Source organism: Bubalus bubalis, chromosome 4, assembly GCF_019923935.1.
Source record: "Bubalus bubalis isolate 160015118507 breed Murrah chromosome 4, NDDB_SH_1, whole genome shotgun sequence".
Taxonomy (NCBI): Eukaryota; Metazoa; Chordata; class Mammalia; order Artiodactyla; family Bovidae; genus Bubalus; species Bubalus bubalis.
Window position 1 is genome coordinate 119854079 of NC_059160.1, and position 19302 is coordinate 119873380.

Sequence of the window (19302 nt, forward strand, 5' to 3'; positions counted from 1 at the left end):
AAATGAAAGGATTCTCTAGTGAGAATCATTCTGATAGGTCAATTTGGTGATAACTGTGATGGAAACGGAAATATTTAAAGGGAGAAACAAGTGCCCCCTTCCTTCCAGAAAACTACCAAACCAACTGCTCTAAAGGAAGTAGAGGAAACACAGAAGATGTATAGATCCAAAACATAATTTACAATGAGGTGAATTCAAGAACATGACAGATGAACAAATTAACCTGCAAAAATAGGTTGACTTCCTTTAATTTCTCTACGAGATCCTGTCTCGCCCTTTCATCAATCTCCCGTTTATACTGCTCTATTTCACTGTGTTCTATCATATTCATTTCTATATGACTTCTGAGGTTCACTACTTCTTGCTCCAACTTCTTTTTATTCTTCTATAGTTTTTCACATTTCTTTTGCATTCCTTTCATAGATAATAACTCCTCTAGAAGAACTTGATTTTTTGCATCCAGGTGCAGACATTTTGAAGATGCAGTTTCCAGCTCTGCTGTAAGATCGTCAATCTGCAAGAATAAAACAATACTGTTTGGTAATGAGGCAAGTGGACTGAGCACAGCCTAACTCAAACCCAGGATCAAATAGATACGATGGTATCTGTATTGCAGAATGTAGGACCAGGGATTACTCAGAGAATCAAGAAAGAAGTTCAAACCACCAAGAGTCACAAAATATATTCTTCACTGTCATCATCTTTGTCACACAACATTTGCACTTGATTTTACACTCTTTTCTATTTTTTCTCCATAAAATCACTACAAGTCACCTCTTAGTAGAATGTCTCTTACTCCTTCCCCCCATCTTAATGTCCCATGTTTTAAAGAAGTTTGAGGGATACTGTATTGAGTTATCTAGGTCTGAGTTAATAAACGCTTCCCAAAAGAAGATTGTGAAAATAAGACTCTCATTAATAAGTCTTATAAATATGGATTCTAATCCCATGTATTTTTCTGAACTATGAATAGTTTTTGCTAATTTGAACTGCATTCCAAAGAAAAATAATTCAAAAGGTTAAAGAAATCCCATCTTCTAATAGCTTAGTGAGATGATCCATACATTTTTCTGAACAACAACAGCAACAGCAAAAAATGCCTCATTTTTGTAACCATTTGTTACTTTTCACAGAACAGAACATACCAAACAAAACAACAAACAAAATTTGTGGGAATTTCAGTGACACCGAGTTGCAAAGAACTTTTCTTTAGACAGAATGATTACTCAGTAAGTCGAGGTGAGTGGATGTGGTGGTATTGAAACTGTCTACAAATTCTTTGACACATTTCTCTGAAATTCCCTCCCATTAAATATGTGCTGGCCTCAGTAACTGATTTCTACTGGACGGAGTCTGGGGAAACTGACTTTTGTTCTGTGGGAAAGCCCACCCTTAGCATAAGTCACTACATTGTGAAGACGCTCAGACCACATGCTGAACACCTTGACAGTACCCCCACTGACCGCCCCCAACTAATGCCCCATCCAAAAGCTATCTCCAACTGCCAGACATGTGCATGAACTAATCTTCAGATGACTCTGGTCCCCACCTTCATGATATCCCAGCTGATGCCGACTGGAAAAGAAACGTGCTGGCCTCACTCACTGAGCCTTGCCCCAACACAAATGTTTGAACAAAGTAAATGCTGTTTTGAGCCACTAGGCTTTGACGTGGTTTATTATACAATTTGCTGGCAATAAATACCTGGCACAGATACCGATATTAAAAATGCCATTAAAAAAGAACTAAAAGATGTGAGAATGCCTTTCAACCTGGAGGTAGGTGAGATCTGAATGGATGCAGAGAAAGAAATGAAAACCCAAAGAGCTTCATGACATTGTAAACTGAATCCTGATGGCCCTTAAAGAGGCTGCTGGTGACAGCTTCTAGGCAAGAGAAGAAAATCACACTGAAACACAGGGGAAAGGAGACTCTTGCTATGAACCAGCTGAAAGTAACATCAATGAGAGGGATAAGCTATCAAAAAAAGGGGGGGCTATTAAATATAAAGGAACCAGGCTCAATTATATTTGGGTTCAATATCTGTTATCTCCTTTACAGCATCTCCACATGTCCAGTGGTCACACGATGCTAAAAGAAAGAAACAGCTTTTGGGCTAAGATCAAATCTAGGGTGCTGTCAGGAAAACATGGTCTAAAGGTGAAGCCTATAGGCTGTAAAACCCTTCATTAAGACCATGGAAAGACTTAAGGTGGTGCCTCAAATTCCTTTAAAGATCTTAAGGGCATAAGAATTTTAAAGGCATCATCCTACAAAGCTTCACAAGAAGCCCAAGGTGCAGAGCTTCTCTCAAAAAAAAGATTTGTGAGGGTAGCCTCTCCAATGATGTGAACCCCAATCCAATTTTCAGGACAGTAGAAGCTTTAAAGAGAACCTTGGCAGCAAAAAAACAGTGCTTGGCCTAACAGAGACCAAGACATACAAATGAGAATAGCCCTTTGGGATTTTCTTAGAAGTTCAATAAAGAGGAAGGTGGCTTAAGAAACATGACTCAGCTACAGACAGAGGTCATTTCTTATGAAAAGGACAGCACACAGAGCTCTGAGGGTAGAACAAAGGAGAAGCACTCCTATGGGCAGGACCAAGTCCTCATCAAAGAGCTGGCAGCACCAAACTGGACCTCAGAGCTGCTATGGACCATGGTGCCTCCTGTTTCCCATTTCTGAACAGGAGAGTCTAGTCATTCAGCAGAATGGTGGGGGTGTGGGTGGCAGATAACTCGTCCCTTTAGTTCTCAAGTCTTAGTACTGAGAAGGTTGTGCTCACAGGGTCACACTCTAGAAACCACACCCAGAAGCCTCATCTGCATGTGCCACCTGTACCTGATGAAGATGGTAAGACCTGTACTTGAGCCTGGGCCTCACACTGTTAACAACTGAGACTTGTGAGGGAATGGGTAGGGAAAAGGGTATTTTTCATTGGAAGGAATATAAAAAAAATTGTGGCCAGTGAGTAACTGTGCTAGTTTTTAAATGTACCCATTATTTTTAAAAACTTTATTCTGTAAAAAATGGTAGAATATAGGCCAAGTATAAGTGACTTGCTTCTATTGAACCGAAGATGATGAAAATGATGCTGTGTGAACTGCAAAGCGAGGTTAGACAAGGCAGCAGAGCTTCTGACTGGCTCTCAACCTGGCAACCAGGCTCCATGTTTTGAGTAAGCCCAGGCTGCAAAGAGAGCCTAGGTGTTCAGGGTAGGTGTTTCACTTGTCTGCTTTCACCAAAGTCCAGCCAACCACAGATACCAACTATCAGACATGGGAATGAACACACCTTCACCCGATTCCAGCCCCCAGCCCTCGAGCTGCCCCACCTGAAGCTGAGGGGACAAGAAGCCAGCCGTCCTGGCCACCTTTTCCTAAATGTAGATTTTGAACGAAACCAATGTTGTGTATTGAAGCCACTCAACTTAAAGCTGATTAGGAAAAAACAGAAAAATTGATTTTTGAAAAAGAGAAAATAAAGAAACATAATTTGAATGCAGGTAGAAACTGGTCTCCTATAAACTGGAATATAATAAAAGGTGAGATTGTTAATGACAATGTTGATGAGAAGCATATAACTAGAAGGAAGACTTAAGAACTATTCAGGAAGAAGTTTTTTCAGGGTTCCCTTCAATTATAATTTCTTACAAATAGGCAAGTGTGACTCCTTAGAATTTCTGCTCAAGTTTGAAAGCAATGAAGACTAGTAAGCAATGAGACATATGATTTGAACTTTAAGAAATAACTAGAAATAGTTTAATTACCAAAATCAGACTTCTGACCTCATCTCAATTTACTAAAATTCTAAAACAGATGGGTAGCTTTGAGTAGTTACTAATATAGAACTCAATCTTCATTGTCCTCTCCTCACAGAGAGAAATAAAACACCACGAGATGCCACTTCATACTTGCTAGGATGGCTATACTCACAGAGACAGGTAATGACTAGTGTTGACAGGAATGTATAGAAATGGGAACGTTTTACATACTTTGGATAAAAATATAAAATGATGCAGCCATGCTGGAAAACAGTACGGCAGGTCCTCAAAAGGTTAAACAGAGTTGCTGTGTAATACAGCAATTCTATTCATAACTGCTTTCCCAAAAGAAATGAAAAAATATATTCACACCAAAACTTAGACATAAATGTTCACAGCAACATTACTGACATTAGCCAAAAAGTAGAAACAACCCCAAAGGTCCATCAGATGATGAATGAATAAATCAAATATGGTACATCCATACAATAGAATATTAATGAGCAATAAAATCAAGGAAATACTGATACATGTTAGATGTACCTTGAAAATATTATGCTAAATGAAAGAAGGCAGTCACAAAGGATCCCATATTGTGTGATTCCACTGACACAAAATGTCCAGAAAAGGGACATCTACACAGTCAGGGAGTGGAGTCATGGTTTCCTCAGGCTGGGAAGATCAGGAAAAGAAAACTGGCACAGGGTGATTTCTTTGGAGGGTGATGAAAATGTTCTAACGTGGTAATGCCTATATAACTCTTTAAACACAATAAAGTTACTGAACTGTATGGTTTAAATGAATGAACTGCATGGTATGTTCATTAGATTTCAACAAACCTGCCACCCAAAACAACGGACGCTTTGGGGTCATTAATGCTGTGCTGCTTAGCTTCAGATCACCAGCCAGGGTTCAAGACAGAGAGAGAGTCAAGAGTGTGCCCTTTTTATCTCAAAATGATATAGGGAAAAGCTGTCTTTTTTACTGGTGTCCAACCTAAAAAATTAATAGACAGATCTGTGTTTCACTGCTGAAAGCATGGAATGATTTATATTTCCCCAAATTAAGTGATTTGGGGGTTCTAAAACTGATTAAAAATTACCTTATGTTTTAGCATATTAATTTGAATATCCATTTCAGTTTGACTGGTTTTTAAATCTCCATGGAAACTAAGCTGTCCGTTTTCATATTCATTTAACTTCCTTCTTGTCATTTTTAAGAGCTTCTTAAATCTGTAGAAATGTATAGAATGAGTAAGTTCTTTAAGAGCAGATATCTAATAATTAAACAGATATATGTTCTATCAGATAAAACAAACAAATTATAAATTATAATCCTTTCTCATTGTTCAAATTTAATATTCCTTAAAAGTATAATAACTAAATTCTAATCTTAGATAAATATTATGAAGAAAAATTTTATCACCTTTAAATATACTGTGTGTGATATATGTAATATATGAGTTCTTATAAATAAGTTAACGTCCATTTTTAGCATGCTAGTGTGAAATATTAATTTATTATTAAATGTTAGTTATAAACCAGAGGTCAGTATTCAAGCTAAAGATGAAGAGATATTATATATGAATGTTTTTTGAAAAGACACAAGACACGTTTTTTTCCTATTGACCACAGCCTCTACAAAAAGAAAAGGAAGTAGATACAAAAAGCCAACAAGATTCTTACTCAAAATTGAGGAAAAAAAAAAAGAAGAAAAGAAAAATCTTTGGAGCCTGAGTTAAGTGGCAAATAACCCAGGCTGAGAGTTTTAGAAGAAAGGAAATCAGAAGAGAGAGCGAGGGTACCAGTCTCTTCAAGACTGTTTTAAGAGGTGTAGAAATCTTGCCCAGCACATTGTTAACAAAATGCAAAGCAATGTAGAGAAAATTAAAAGAGAAAAATATTAATGAGAATCAGAGAAGAACCCTTTGTATAATCATCCCTTGGCATCCACAGAGGACTGGTTCAAAAATCCCCCAACACTCTGTATATACAAAATCCACGGATGCTCAAGTTTCCCAAAGCACATTTTCCCTATACTTTCAGTCATCCCTAAATCACTTACATTATCTAATACAATGTAAACGCTTTGTAAATAGTTATAAATACAGTGTAAACACTATGGAAATAGTTGCCAACTTGAGACCAATCCAAGTTTTGCTTTTTGGAACTTTCTCAATTTTTTTTTTCCCTGAATACTTTTGATCTTGGGTTGGCTGAATCTGTAGATGATGAGGGTTAACTGCACTCAGCAAAAAAAACAACAACACAGAAGCAGTTTTTTATCTTACTGATCAAAACATGGTCACTAATTTTATTATTCTTTAAGTTACACATAGATTTTTGTATGTACATTTTATAACTAAAATTTTGGGGCAAAAAGAAAATATAAGACAAATCAAGATACTTTTTAATGTTGTCCAACAAAAACACAGCTAGGTTTTTAGATAATAAATTACTTGAATGATGAAGGGAAGGAACACAATTAAAAGAAGGCAGGATTACCAAAAAGAACAAAGACACTTTGCAGAAGTAAAAATTCAGCATAGATAATGAGGAAGAGAGTGACATTACTATATGCAGAGGCATGGTTTTTACTGTTTTAGAAATCATTACAGATAAGTATAACACTGCTGCACTCAAAAACATTTCAGATTGTGCTGACTTTCCACAGTAAACCTTGAAATAGGATAATGTGTTTAATTACGAAAATACACATAAAAAATGAATTTGTGTCTAAGGTTTTAAATAAAATAAAATTACACTTTAATTAATAGTTGAGATTATCAGAAATATTAAAATCTTACCCAGTAATCTCTTTTTCTAACTCACTGTTTTTCTTCTTTTCTTGGTCCAAGCTATTTTCCAGAGATTGTTTTAATTCAATGTATTTCTTTAATTGTTCCTTTCATCCTCAGACTTAGAAAAAAACAAATTTAGAAAATTATTTCTAAACACCTAGAGAGACTTATTCTTTCTTAAAAATATCATTTCTCATGAGTTCACAAGTTAATATGAATTTATAGTAAACACAGTTTTTAAACCTGATTGATGCCAATAACAGATTTCAAAATTGATGACTTCTCCTGAAACAACTTAAATGATTTCATCATTTTTCTGGAATTTAAATTGCCAACATTTATTTGTTAAAAATAGAGACTTTTACACATAAAATACTAAATGTTAATGAAAGTTTTTATAAACACTGCCTATATTTACATTTTACTTCCTAGAGATGCTATAAAATAATTTTCATCAATAGTTCAAGATATTCCAGGTTTTGTTAAGTCACACCTTACTAAAATAATCTTTGAAAAATTCCCATGCAACCCCCATCTCTAAAAAAAAAATCCAACAAATGAAAAATACAGTCTTTCAGAAAAATGGTTCTATGCAGACATAGTGTTCATTCTTAATGAAGAGAAAAAACTAAAATATTTAAAATGATTCATTCCCAAAAATCTCACAGAAAGATCTGGATTAAAAAAGGAACTCAAAATTCTCAATCAAATCATTACTCAAATTTCTGGACTCAAATAGATATTTGTGTACCAATGTTCAAAGCAGCAATATTAACAATAGTCAGAAGATGGAATTTCATTGACAGATGAATAAATAAACAAAATGTGGTCTATATAAAATATTGCTTTTGGATTATCACAATTTTTTAAATTAAAATCTTACTATAAAATCATGAATTTTATGAATTCAGTCGACTTCTACTATAGAGGAATCACAGTACTAGTAGCAAGAAGAATCAATAAAAATACAATAATTTAATCAATGAGACTTTTCATATTGTCCAAAATATTCTTATATATTACTAGTAAAAAAAATTAAAATCCTTTCTCAGTATGACAGAAATTAAGAGACAAAGACACCAATGTCCCCATCTACTCAAGATAAGGCCTGATGCCCTGTACCGACTCCAAAGTAACACTGAGAATAAAGTCACAACACGAAGGGCCACTGACAACGCAGTTTCATTCTCCAGAAAAAGACGCAGGTTCCAAATCCAACTAGACAAGAGGCCTGATACCTAATTCACAACTCAAGGAGCAAGCCGAGTTCAGTGCCTCAACACAAGACGAGGCCTGCCTCCCTTGTTCAAACTTCACAGAAACCTCGAGATGGATGTCAGAAATGGAGAACAACCCTGAAGTTCCCGCCTCAACTCGAGATGAGGCCCTATTCATTCATGCAGTGATGTGAGACAAATCCCGAGGTGCCCCTCGCAACTCGAATGCAGATCTGACTTCCCTGAGGAAACATGAGCGGGTCCCGCAAGTCCCCACACAACTCGAGAGGAACCCTAAGCTTCCCACCACAATTCCACAAAAACCACGAAATTCTCCCATTCACACGAGATGAGGCCTTTTTATGCTGCAGCGTTTCCCAAGAAATCTCACGTTCCCTCTTGGAACTGGAAAGGGAACTTGACACCCTTTCTTAAACCCCAGAAGCTTCCCAAGATATCTGTGCCCACTTGAGAGGAATGCTGAGTTTCCCACCACAACTCAAGAAGAGCCCTGTTTTCCCCTCCTCAACTCGAGATGACTGTCGATTACGCTGCTTCGTCAGTAAAGGAATCTCAATGTTGCTGTCACCCCTCAAGAGGAGGCCAGTCTCACCTTGAAACTCGAGTGCATTCCTGGGAGTTGTGCCTCAATTCAAAAAGGCCCAGATTTCCCCATCCACTACAGATAAGACTAATTCCCCTGCACTGACTCGACTGCAACCCCGAGTATCGACTCAAAACATAAACGGAGGTGTGACAGCACCGGGGTACCTCGAGAAAAAGCCCCAGATTCTTATGCCAACTCGACAGGAAGCCTGACAGCCCTTTTACACCTCGAGAGGGAAGAGGAGTTCCATGTCTCCACATGAAATGAGGCCTGACTCCCCTGTTGAAACTCCATAGGAACCCAGAGATCCATGTCAGAACTGAAGAGGAACACTTAGGTTCCAGCCTCAACTCGAGATGAGGCTCTATGCCCTGCACCAACTGGAGAGGAATCCCGAGAGCCCCCTTGCAACTCGAATGGAGACTTGACTTTCCTGAGGCAACACAAGTGGGTCCCTGAGGTCCCTGTAGCAACTGAAGAGGAACACCAAGTTTCCTGCCTCAACTCGAGAAAACCCAGGAGATTCTCCTCTCAACGCGAGATCAGGTCCCTTTCCACTGTAGCATCTCGAGGGAAATCCCACCTTCCCTCTTAAGACTCGAAACAGTACTTGAAACTCCTTAGGCAACTCGAAAAGTCTCCACTCAAGAGGAACACCAAGTTTCCCACCACAACTCAAGAGGAGCCCCATTTTCCCCTCCTCATCTCGAGATGAAGGTCCATTCCCTTGCTTCATCTGCAAAGGAATCCCAACATTCCGTCACACCACAGGAGGCCGGTCTTACCCTGAAACTCGAGAGGAACTCCAGGGTCCGGGACACCGTTCGAAAAGACCCTGATGTAACCATCCACTCGAGACAAGGCCTCATTCCCCTGCAACGACTCGAATGTCACCCCGAGTATCAACTCACAACATGAAAGGAGGACTGAGAGCCCCATGGCACCGCTAGAAATAGCACCAGATCCCTACCTCAACTCGACAGGAGGCCTGACACCCCTTTTCCACTTCGAGAGGGAAGCGGAGTTCCATGTCTCCACACGAGATGAGGCCTGACTCCCCTGTTGAAACTCCATAGGAACCCAAAGACCATGTCAGAACTGGAGAGGAACCTTGATGTTCCATCCTCAGCTTGAGATGAGGCCCTATGCTCCTGCACCGACTGGAGAGGAATCCCGAGAGGCACCTCGTAACAGGAATGGAGACTTGAATTTCCTGAGGCAACATGAGTGGGTCCCTGAGGTCCCCGTCGCAACTCAAGAGGAACTCCAATCTTCCTGACGCAACTCGAGAAAACCTAGGAGATTCACCCATCAAGGCGAGATTAGGCCCCTTTCTGCTGCAGCGACTAGAGAGAAATTCCACCTTCCCTCTTGAGCCTTGAAAGGGCACTTGACACCGTTTAGGCAACTCAAGAAGTTCCAGACACACCTGTCTCCATTCGAGAGGAACAGCGAGTTTCCCGCCAAAACTCAAGAAGAGCCCCATTTTCCCCTAAACATCTCGAGATGAGGGTCCATTTCCCTGCTTCGTCTGCAAAGGAATCCTGCATTCCCATCACACTTCAGGAGGAGGCTGGTCTCACCTTGAAACTCGATAGGAACTCTAGTGTCCGGGACACCATTTGAAAAGACACCGATGTCCCCATCCACTCGAAATAAGGCCTCATTCCCCTGCAACGACTCGAATGTCACCCGAGTATCAACTCACAACACGAAAGGAGGACTGAGAGCCCCATGGCACCTCTAGAAATAGCCCATGATCCCTACCTCAACTCAACAGGAGGCCTGACACCCCTTTTCCACCTCGAGAGGGAAGCGGAGTTCCATGCCCCAACACGAGATGACTTCTGACTTCCCAGGGGAATGTCCAGTGGAACCCCGAGATGCCTGTCAGAGTTGAAGAGGAAACCTGTGTTTCCTGCCTCAACTCGAGATGAGGCCCTAGTCCCCTGCACCAACTCGAGAGGAATTCTGACCTGCCCCTCGCAACTCGAAAAGAGACCTGAATTCTCTGAGGCAACAGTAGCGGGTCCCTAAGGTCCCAGTCACAACCCAAGAGGAACCCCAAGCTTCCCGCCCGAACTCGAGAAAAACCACGAGATTCTCCCCTCAACGCGAGATGAGGCCCTTTTCCAAAGCAGTGTCTCGAGAGAAATACCATGTTCCCTCTTGAAAGGCGAAAGGGTACTTGACGCCCTTGATGCAACTTAGGAAGTTCCCCGACATACCCGTCCACACTCGAGAGGAATACCGAGTATCGCAGCACACCTCAATCTGAGCCCCTTTTCCACTTCTCATCTCGAGATGAGGGTCGATTCCTCTGCTTTCTTGGGAAAGGAATCCCAATGTTCCCATCACACCTCAAGAGGAGGCTGGTCACACATTGAAACTCGAGAGAAACCCTCATGGGTCGTGCCAAAATCCCAAAGTCACCGATTTCCCCATCCACTCGAGATAAGGCCTGATGCCCCTGCACTGATTCGAATGTACCCCCAAGTATCAAGTCACAATACGAAGGACCACTGACACCCCGGTTGCATCCTCCAGAAAAAAAAACGCAGGTTCCAAAACGAACTCAACAAGAGGTCTGACACCTCATTCATAACTCAAGAGGCAAGCCGAGTTCAATGCCTCAACACAAGACGAGGCCTACCTCCCCTGTTCAAACTCCACAGAAACCATTAGATCTGTGTCAGAAATGGAGAGGAACCCTGAGGTTCCCACCTTAACTCGAGATGAGGCCCTATTCATCCCTACAGTGATGTGAGAGGAGTCCCGAAGTGCCCCTCGCAACTCGAAAGCAGACCTGACTTCCCTGATAAAACACGAGCGGGTCCCCCAGGTCCCCACGCAACTCGAGAGGAACCTTAAGCTTCCCACCACAACTCCAAAAAACCATGAAATTCTCCCCTCCACGTGAGATAAGACACTTTTACACTGCAGTGTTTCCCAAGAAATCCCACGTTGACTCTTGGAACTTGAAAAGTAACTTGACACCATTTATGAAACCCCAGAAGCTTCCCAAGATATCCGTCCCCACTCAAGAGGAACGCTGAGTTTCTGGCCACAACTCAAGAAGAGCCCCGTTTTCCACTACTCAACTTGAGAGGAGTGTCAATTCCTCTGCTTCGGCAGTCAAGGAATCCCAATGTTGCCGTCGCCCCTCAAGAGGAGGCCAGTCTCACCTTGAAACTGAAGCACATCCCTGGCAGTCGTGCCTCAATTGGAAAAGGCTCCGATTTCCCCATCCACTCAAGCCTGACTCCCCTGCACTGACTCAATTGGAACAGAGAGTATCGACTCAAAACACGAAGGGAGGTGTGACAGCCCCGTGGCACCTTGAGAAAAAGCCCAAGATCCCTATGCCAACTGGAGAAGAAGCCTGACACCCCTTTTACACCTCAAGAGGGAAGCAGAGTTCCATGTCTCCACACGAGACGAGGCCTGACTCCCCTGTTGAAACTCCATAGGAACCCAGAGATCCATGTCAGAACTGGAGAGGAACCCTGAGGTTCCAGCCTCAAATCGAGATGAGGCCCTATGCTCCTGCACCGACTGGAGAGGAATCCCGAGAGGCCCCTCACAACCCAAATGGAGACTTGCCTTTCCTGAGGCAAGAAGAGCAGGTCCCTGAGGTCCCCGTCACAACTCGAGAGGAACCCCAATCTTCCCGACGCAACTCGAGAAAAACCACGAGATTCTCCCCTCAACGCGAGATCAGGCCCTTTTCCAGAGCAGTGTCTCGAGAGAAATCCCACGTTCTCTCTTGAAATGAGAAAGGCTACTTGACACCCTTGAGGAAATTCAAGAAGTTCACCGACATAGCCATCCCCGGTCGAGAGGAACACGGAGTTTCCCGGCACACCTCAACCTGAGCCCCTTTTCCCCTCCTCATTTCGAGATGAGGGTAGATTCCCCTGCTTTCTCTAGAAAGGAATCGCAAAGTTCCCGTCACACCTCAGAGGAGGCTGGTCTCACATTAAAACTTGAGACAAACCCTCGTGGTTGTGACACAATTCCAAAGACACTGATTTCCCCATCCACTCAAGCTAAGGGCTGATGACCCTGTCCTGATTTGAATGTAACCTCGAGTATCAAGTCACAACACGAAGGACCACTGACACCCCGGTTGCATCCTCCATCAAAAGCCGCAGGTTCCAAATCCAACTCAACAAGAGGCCTGACACCTCATTCACAACTCAAGAGGCAAGCCAAGTTCAATGTCTGAAGATAAGAAGAGTCCTGCCTCCCCTGTTCAAACTCCACAGAAACCTCAAGATGGATGTCAGAAATGGAGAGGATCCCTGAGGTGCCCTCCTCAACTCGAGATGAGGCTCTATTCATCCCTACAGTGACGCGAGATGAATCCCGAGGTGCCCTTCGCAACTCGAAAGCAGATCTGACTTCCCTGAGGAAACATGAGCGGGTCCCCCAGGTCCCCATACAACTCGAGAGGAACCCTAAGCTTCCCAGCACAACTCCAAAAAAAACCCATGAAATTCTCCCCTCCACACAAGATGAGGCCCTTTTACACTGCAGCGTTTCCCAAGAAATCCCACGTTCCCTCTTGGAACTTGAAAGAGAACTTGAAACCTTTAATGAAACCCCAGAAGCTTCCCAAGATACCGTACCCACTTGAGAGGAAAGCTGAGTTTACTGCCACAACTCAAGAAGAGCCCCGTTTTCCCCGCCTCAATTCGAGATGAGTGTCAATTCCTCTGCTTCATCGGTAAAGGAATTCTGATGTGGCCGTCGCAACTCAAGAGGGGGCCAGTCTCACCTTGAAACTCGAGCGCATCCCTGGGAGTCGTACCTCATTTCGAAAAGACCCCGATTTCCCCATCCACTCCAGATAAGCCTGATTCCCCTGCACTGACTCGATGGGAATTGCGAGTATCGATTCAAAACACGAAGGGAGGTGTGAAAGCCCGTGGCACCTCGGGATTAAGCCCCAGATCCCTATGCCAACGTGACAGGAAGCCTGACACCCCTTTTGCACCTCGAGAGGGAGGCAGAGTTCCACGTCTCCACATTAGATGAGGCCTAACTCCCCTGTTGAAACTCCATAGGAACCCAGAGATCCATGTCAGAACTGGAGAGGAACCCTGAGGTTCCATCCTTAACTTGAGATGAGGCACTATGCCCCTGCACGGACTGGAGAGGAATCCCCAGAGGCCACTCGCAACTGGAATTGAGACTTCACTTTCCTGAGGCAACACGAGCGGGTCCCTGAGGTCCCCATTGTAACTTGAGAGGAACCCCAAGTTTCCCACTGCAACTCAAGAAAAACCAGGAGATTCACCCATCAAGGCGAGATGAGGTCCCTTTCCGCTGAAGCGTCTCAAGAGAAATCCCACCTTCCCTCTTGAGCCTTGAAAGGGCACTTGACACCATTTAGGCAACTCGAGAAGTTCCAGACATACACGTCTCCACTCGAGGGGAACACCGAGATTCCTGCCCGAAACACTGATGTATAGAACAGTCTTATGGACTCTGTGGGAGAGGGAGAGGGTGGGAAGATTTGGGAGAATGGCATTGAAACATGTATAATATCATCTATGAAACGAGTTGCCAGTCCAGGTTCGATGCATGATACTGGATGCTTGGGGCTAGTGCACTGGGACGACCCAGAGGGATGGTATGGGGAGGGGGAGGGAGGAGGGTTCAGGATGGGGAACACATGTATACCTGTGGCGGATTCATTTTGATATTTGGCAAAACTAATACAATTTTGTAAAGTTTAAAAATAAAAAATATTAAAAAAAAAATACTCAAGAAGAGCCCCATTTTCCCCTCCTCATCTCTGGATGAGGATTCATTCCCATGCTTCATCTGCAAAGGAATCCCAACGTTCCCATCCCAACTCAGGAGGAGGCCGGTCTCACCTTGAAACTCGAGAGGAATTCCAGGGGTCGGGCCACCGTTCGAAAAGACCCCAATGTCCCCATCCACTCGAGATAAGGCCTCATTCCCCTGCAACGACTCGAATGTCACCCCGAGTATCAACTCACAACACGAAAGGAGGACTGAGAGCCCCGTGGCACCTCTAGAAATAGTCCATGATCCCTACCTCAACTCGACAGGAGTCCTGACACCCCTTTTCCACCTCGAGAGGGAAGCAGAGTTCCATGCCCCAACACGAGACGACTTCTGACTCCCCAGTGGAATGTCCAGTGGAACCCTGAGATCTCTGTCAGAGCTGGAGAGGAACCCTGAGTTTCCTGCCTCAACTCGAGATGAGGCTCTAGTCCCCTGCACCAACTCGATAGGAATCCCAACCTGCCCCTCGCAACTCGAAAAGAGACCTGAATTTTCTGAGGCAACACCAGTGGGTCCCTGAAGTCCCCATCACAACTCGAGAGGAACCCCAAGCCTACCGCCCGAACTCGAGAAAAACCACGAGATTCTCCCCTCAACGCGAGATGAGGCCCTTTTCCAAAGCAGTGTCTCGAGAGAAATACCACGTTCCCTCCTGAAACATGAAAGGGTACTTGACACCCTTGATGCAACTTAGGAAATTCCCCGACATACCCAAACCCACTAGAGAGGAACACCGAGTTTCGCTGTACACCTCAATCTGAGCCACTTTTCCACTTCTCATCTCGAGATGAGGGTTGATTCCTCTGCTTTCACTGGAAAGGAATCCCAACATTCCCGTCACAACTCAAGAGGAGGCTGGTCTCACATTGAAACTCGAGAGAAACCCTCGTGGATCTTGCCACAATCCCAAAGACACCGATTTCGCCATCCACTCGAGATAAGGCCTGATGCCCTGCCACAAATCGAATGTACCCCCGAGTATCAAGTCACAACAGGAAGGGCCACTGACACCCCGGTTGCATCCTCCAGAAAAAAAAATGCAGGTTCCAAATTCAACTCGACAAGAGGCCTGACACCTCATTCACAGCTCAAGAGGAAAGCCGAGTTCAATGCCTCAACACAAGACGAGGCCTGTCTCCCCTGTTTAAACTCCACAGAAACCGTGAGATCTGTGTCAGAAATGGAGAGGAAACCTGAGGTGCCTGCCTCAACTCGAGATGAGGCCCTATTCATCCCTACAGCAATGTGAGAGGAATCCCGAGGTGCCCCTCGCAACAAGAAAGCAGATCTGACTTCCCCCACGAAACATGAGCGGGTCCCCAAGGTTCCCGCGCAACTCGAGAGGAACCTTAAGCTTCCACCATAACTCCACAACAACAATGAAATTCTCCCTTCCATGGGAGATAAGGCCCTTTTGCACCACAGCGTTTCCCAGGAAATCCCATGTTGCCTCTTCGAACTCGAAAAGGAACTTGACACCCTACATGAAACCCCAGAAGCTTCCCGAGATATCCGTCCCCACTCAAGAGGCATGCTGAGTTTCCGGCCACAACTCAAGAAGAGCCCCGTTTTCCACTCCTCAACTCTAGGTGAGTGTCGATTCCTCTGCTTTGGCAGTCAAGGAATCCCGATGTTGCCTTCACCCCTCAAGAGGAGGCCGCTCTCACCTTGAAACTCAAGCGCATCCCCGGGAGTCGTGCCTAAATTCGAAAAGGCCCCGATTTCCCCATCCACTCCAGATAAGCCTGACTCCCCTGCACTGACTCGATTGGAACTGAGACCATAGACTCAAAACATGAAGGGAGGTGTGACAGCCCCGTGGCACCTCAAGAAAAAGCCCAAGATCCCTATGCCAATGGACAGGAAGCCTGACACCCCTTTTACACCTCGAGAGGGAAGCAGAGTTCCATGTCTCCACACGAGACGAGGCCTGACTCCCCTGTTGAAACTCCATAGGAACCCAGAGATCCATGTCAGAACTGGAGAGGAACCCTGAGGTTCCAGCCCCAAATCGAGATAAGGCCCTATGCTCCTGCACCGACTGGAGAGGAATCCCGAGAGGCCCCTCGCAACTCTAACAGAGACTTGACTTTCCTGAGGCAACACGAGCAGGTCCCTGAGGTCCCCGTCGCAACTCGAGAGGAACCCCAATCTTCCTGACGCAATTCGAGAAAAACCACGAGATTCTCCCCTCAATGCGTGATGAGGCCCTTTTCCAGAGCAGTGTCTCGAGAGAAATACTACGTTCCCTCTTGAAATGTGAAAAGGTACTTGACACCCTTGATGAAACTCAAGATGTTCACCAACATAGCCGTCCCCACTCGAGAGGAACACGGAGTTTCCCGGCACACCTCAATCTGAGCCCCTTTTCCCCTCCTCATTTCGAGATGAGGGTCGATTCCCCTGCTTTCTCTGGAAAGGAATTGCAAAGTTCCTGTCACACCCCAAGAGGAGGCTGGTCTCACATTGAAACGCTGAGGAAACCTCGTTGGTCATGCCACAATCCCAAAGACACTGATTTCCCCATCCACTCGAGCAAAGGCCTGATGACCCTGCCCCGATTTGAATGTAACCCCGAGTATCAAGTCACAACACGAAGGACCACTGACACCACGCTTGCATCCTCCATCAAAAGCCGCAGGTTCCAAATCCAACTCAACAAGAGGCCTGACACCTCATTCACAACTCAAGAGGAAAGCCGTGTTCAATGTCTGAAGACAAGAAGAGTCTTGCCTCCCCTGTTCAAACTCTACAGAAACCTCGAGATGGATGTCAGAAATGGAGAGGATCCCTGAGGTGCCCTCCTCAACTCGAGATGAGGCCCTATTCATCCCTGCAGTGACGCGAGACGAATCCCGAGGTGCTCCTCGCAACTTGAAAGCAGATCTGACTTCCCTGAGGAAACACAAGTGGGTAGACCAGGTCCCCACACAACTCAAGAGGAATCCTAAGCTTCCCAGCACAACTCCACAAGAGCCATGAAATTCTCCCCTCCACACGAGATGAGGCCCTTTACACTGCAGCGTTTCCCAACAAATCCCATGTTCCCTCTTGGAACTTGAAAGGAAATTTGACATCCTTTATGAAAGCCCAGAAGCTTCCCAAGATACCCATACCCACTCGAGAGGAATGCTGAGTTTCCCGCCACAACTCAAGAAGAGCCCTGTTTTCCCTGCCTCAATTCGAGATGAGTGTCAATTCCTCTGCTTCGTCGGTAAAGGAATCCCGATGTGCCCGTCGCCACTCAAGAGGGGGCCAGTCTCACCTTGAAACCCAAGCGCATCCCCGGGAGTCGTACCTCATTTTGAAAAGACCCCAATTTCCCCATCCACTCCAGACAAGCCTCATTACCCTGCACTGACTCAACTGGGACCACGAGTATTGACTCCAAACACGAAGGGACGTGTGAAAGCCCTGTGGTACCTCAAGAAAAAGCCCCATATCCCTACGCCAACATGACAGGAAGCCTGACACCCCTTTTACACATCGAGAGAGAAGCGGAGTTCCATGTCTCCACACGAGACGAAGCCTGACACCCCTGTTGAAACTCCATAGGAACCAAGAGATCCATGTCAGAACTGGAGAGGAACCCTGAGGTTCCATCCTCAACACGAGATGAGGCCCTATGCCCTTGCACCAACTGGAGAGGAATCCCGAGAGGCCTCTCGCAACTGGAATTGAGACTTCACTTTCCTGAGGCAACACGAGCGGGTCTGTCAGGTCCCTGTCACAACTTAAGAGAAACCCCAAGCTTCCTACCTGAACTCGAGAAAACCCAGGAGATTCTCCCATCAAGGTGAGATGAGGCCCCCTTTCCGCTGCAGCATCTTGAGAGAAATTCCACCTTCCCTCTTGAGGCTCAAAAGGGCACTTGACACCATTTAGGCAACTCAAGAAGTTCCCGACATACTCATCTCCACTCGAGAGGAACACCGAGTTTCCCTCCACAACTCAAGAAGAGATCCTTTTTTACCCTCGTCATCTCGAGATGAGGGTCCATTCCCCCGCTTCGTCTGCAAAGGAATCCCGACATTTCCATCGCACATCAGGAGGAGGCTGGTCTCACATTGAAACTCGAGAGTAACCCTCGTGGATCTTGCTACAATCCCAAAGACACCGATTTCCACATCCACTCGAGATAAGGCCTGATTCGAATGGAAGCCCAAGTACTGAGTTCCAACACCAAGGGGCACTGACACCCCGGTTGCCTCCTCCAGAAAAAGCCACAGGTTACAAATCCAACTCAACAAAGGCTTGACACCTCATTCCTATCTCGAGAGTCAAGCCGAGTTCCATGCCTCAACACAAGATGAGGCCTGCCTCCCCTGTTCAAACTACACAGAAACCCCGAGATCAATGTCATAATTGGAGAGGAATCCTGAGGTTCTTGCCTCAACTCGAGATGAGGCCCTATTCATCCCTGCAGCAACACGAGAGGAATACCGAAGTGCCCCTTGCAACTCGAAAGCAGATCTGACTTCATTGAGGAAACACCAGCGGGTCCCCCAGGTCCCCACGCAACTCGAGAGGAACACTAAGCTTCCTGCCACAACTCCACAAAAACCACGAAATTCTCCCCTCCACACGAGATGAGGTCCTTTTATGCTGCAGCGTATCCCAGGAAAAGCCCCGTTCTCTCTTGGAACTTGAAAGGGAACTTGACACCCTTTATGAAACCCCAGAAGCTTCCCGAGATACCCGTGCCCACTAGACAGGAACACTGAATTTCTCACCAAAACCCAACAAGAGCCCCGTTTTCCCCTCCTCAACTCGAGATGAGGGTTGATTCCCCTGCTTTGTCAGGAAAGGAATGCCGATGTCCCCGTCGCACCTCAGGAGGAGGACGGTGTGAACTTGAAACTGGAGAGGAACCCAGGGGTCTTGCCACAAATTGAGAAACTCAGAGTTCCCCATCCACTCGATATAAGGCCTGATTCCCTTGCACCGATTCGCATGGAACCCTGAGAATCAACTCACAACATGAAGGGAGGACTGATACCCCAGGTGAAAATTCGAGAAAAGCCCCAGGTCCCCAATTCAACTCGACTGGAGGCCTGAAAACTCTTTTACAGCTCGAGAGGAAAGCAGAGTTG

At 45.1% G+C, this 19302-nt stretch overlaps 1 pseudogene; it reads right to left on the reverse strand.

Annotated features, from left to right (window-relative positions):
* Positions 1-19302, reverse strand: part of LOC123333370 — a 105043-nt pseudogene that overhangs the window by 6209 nt on the left and 79532 nt on the right.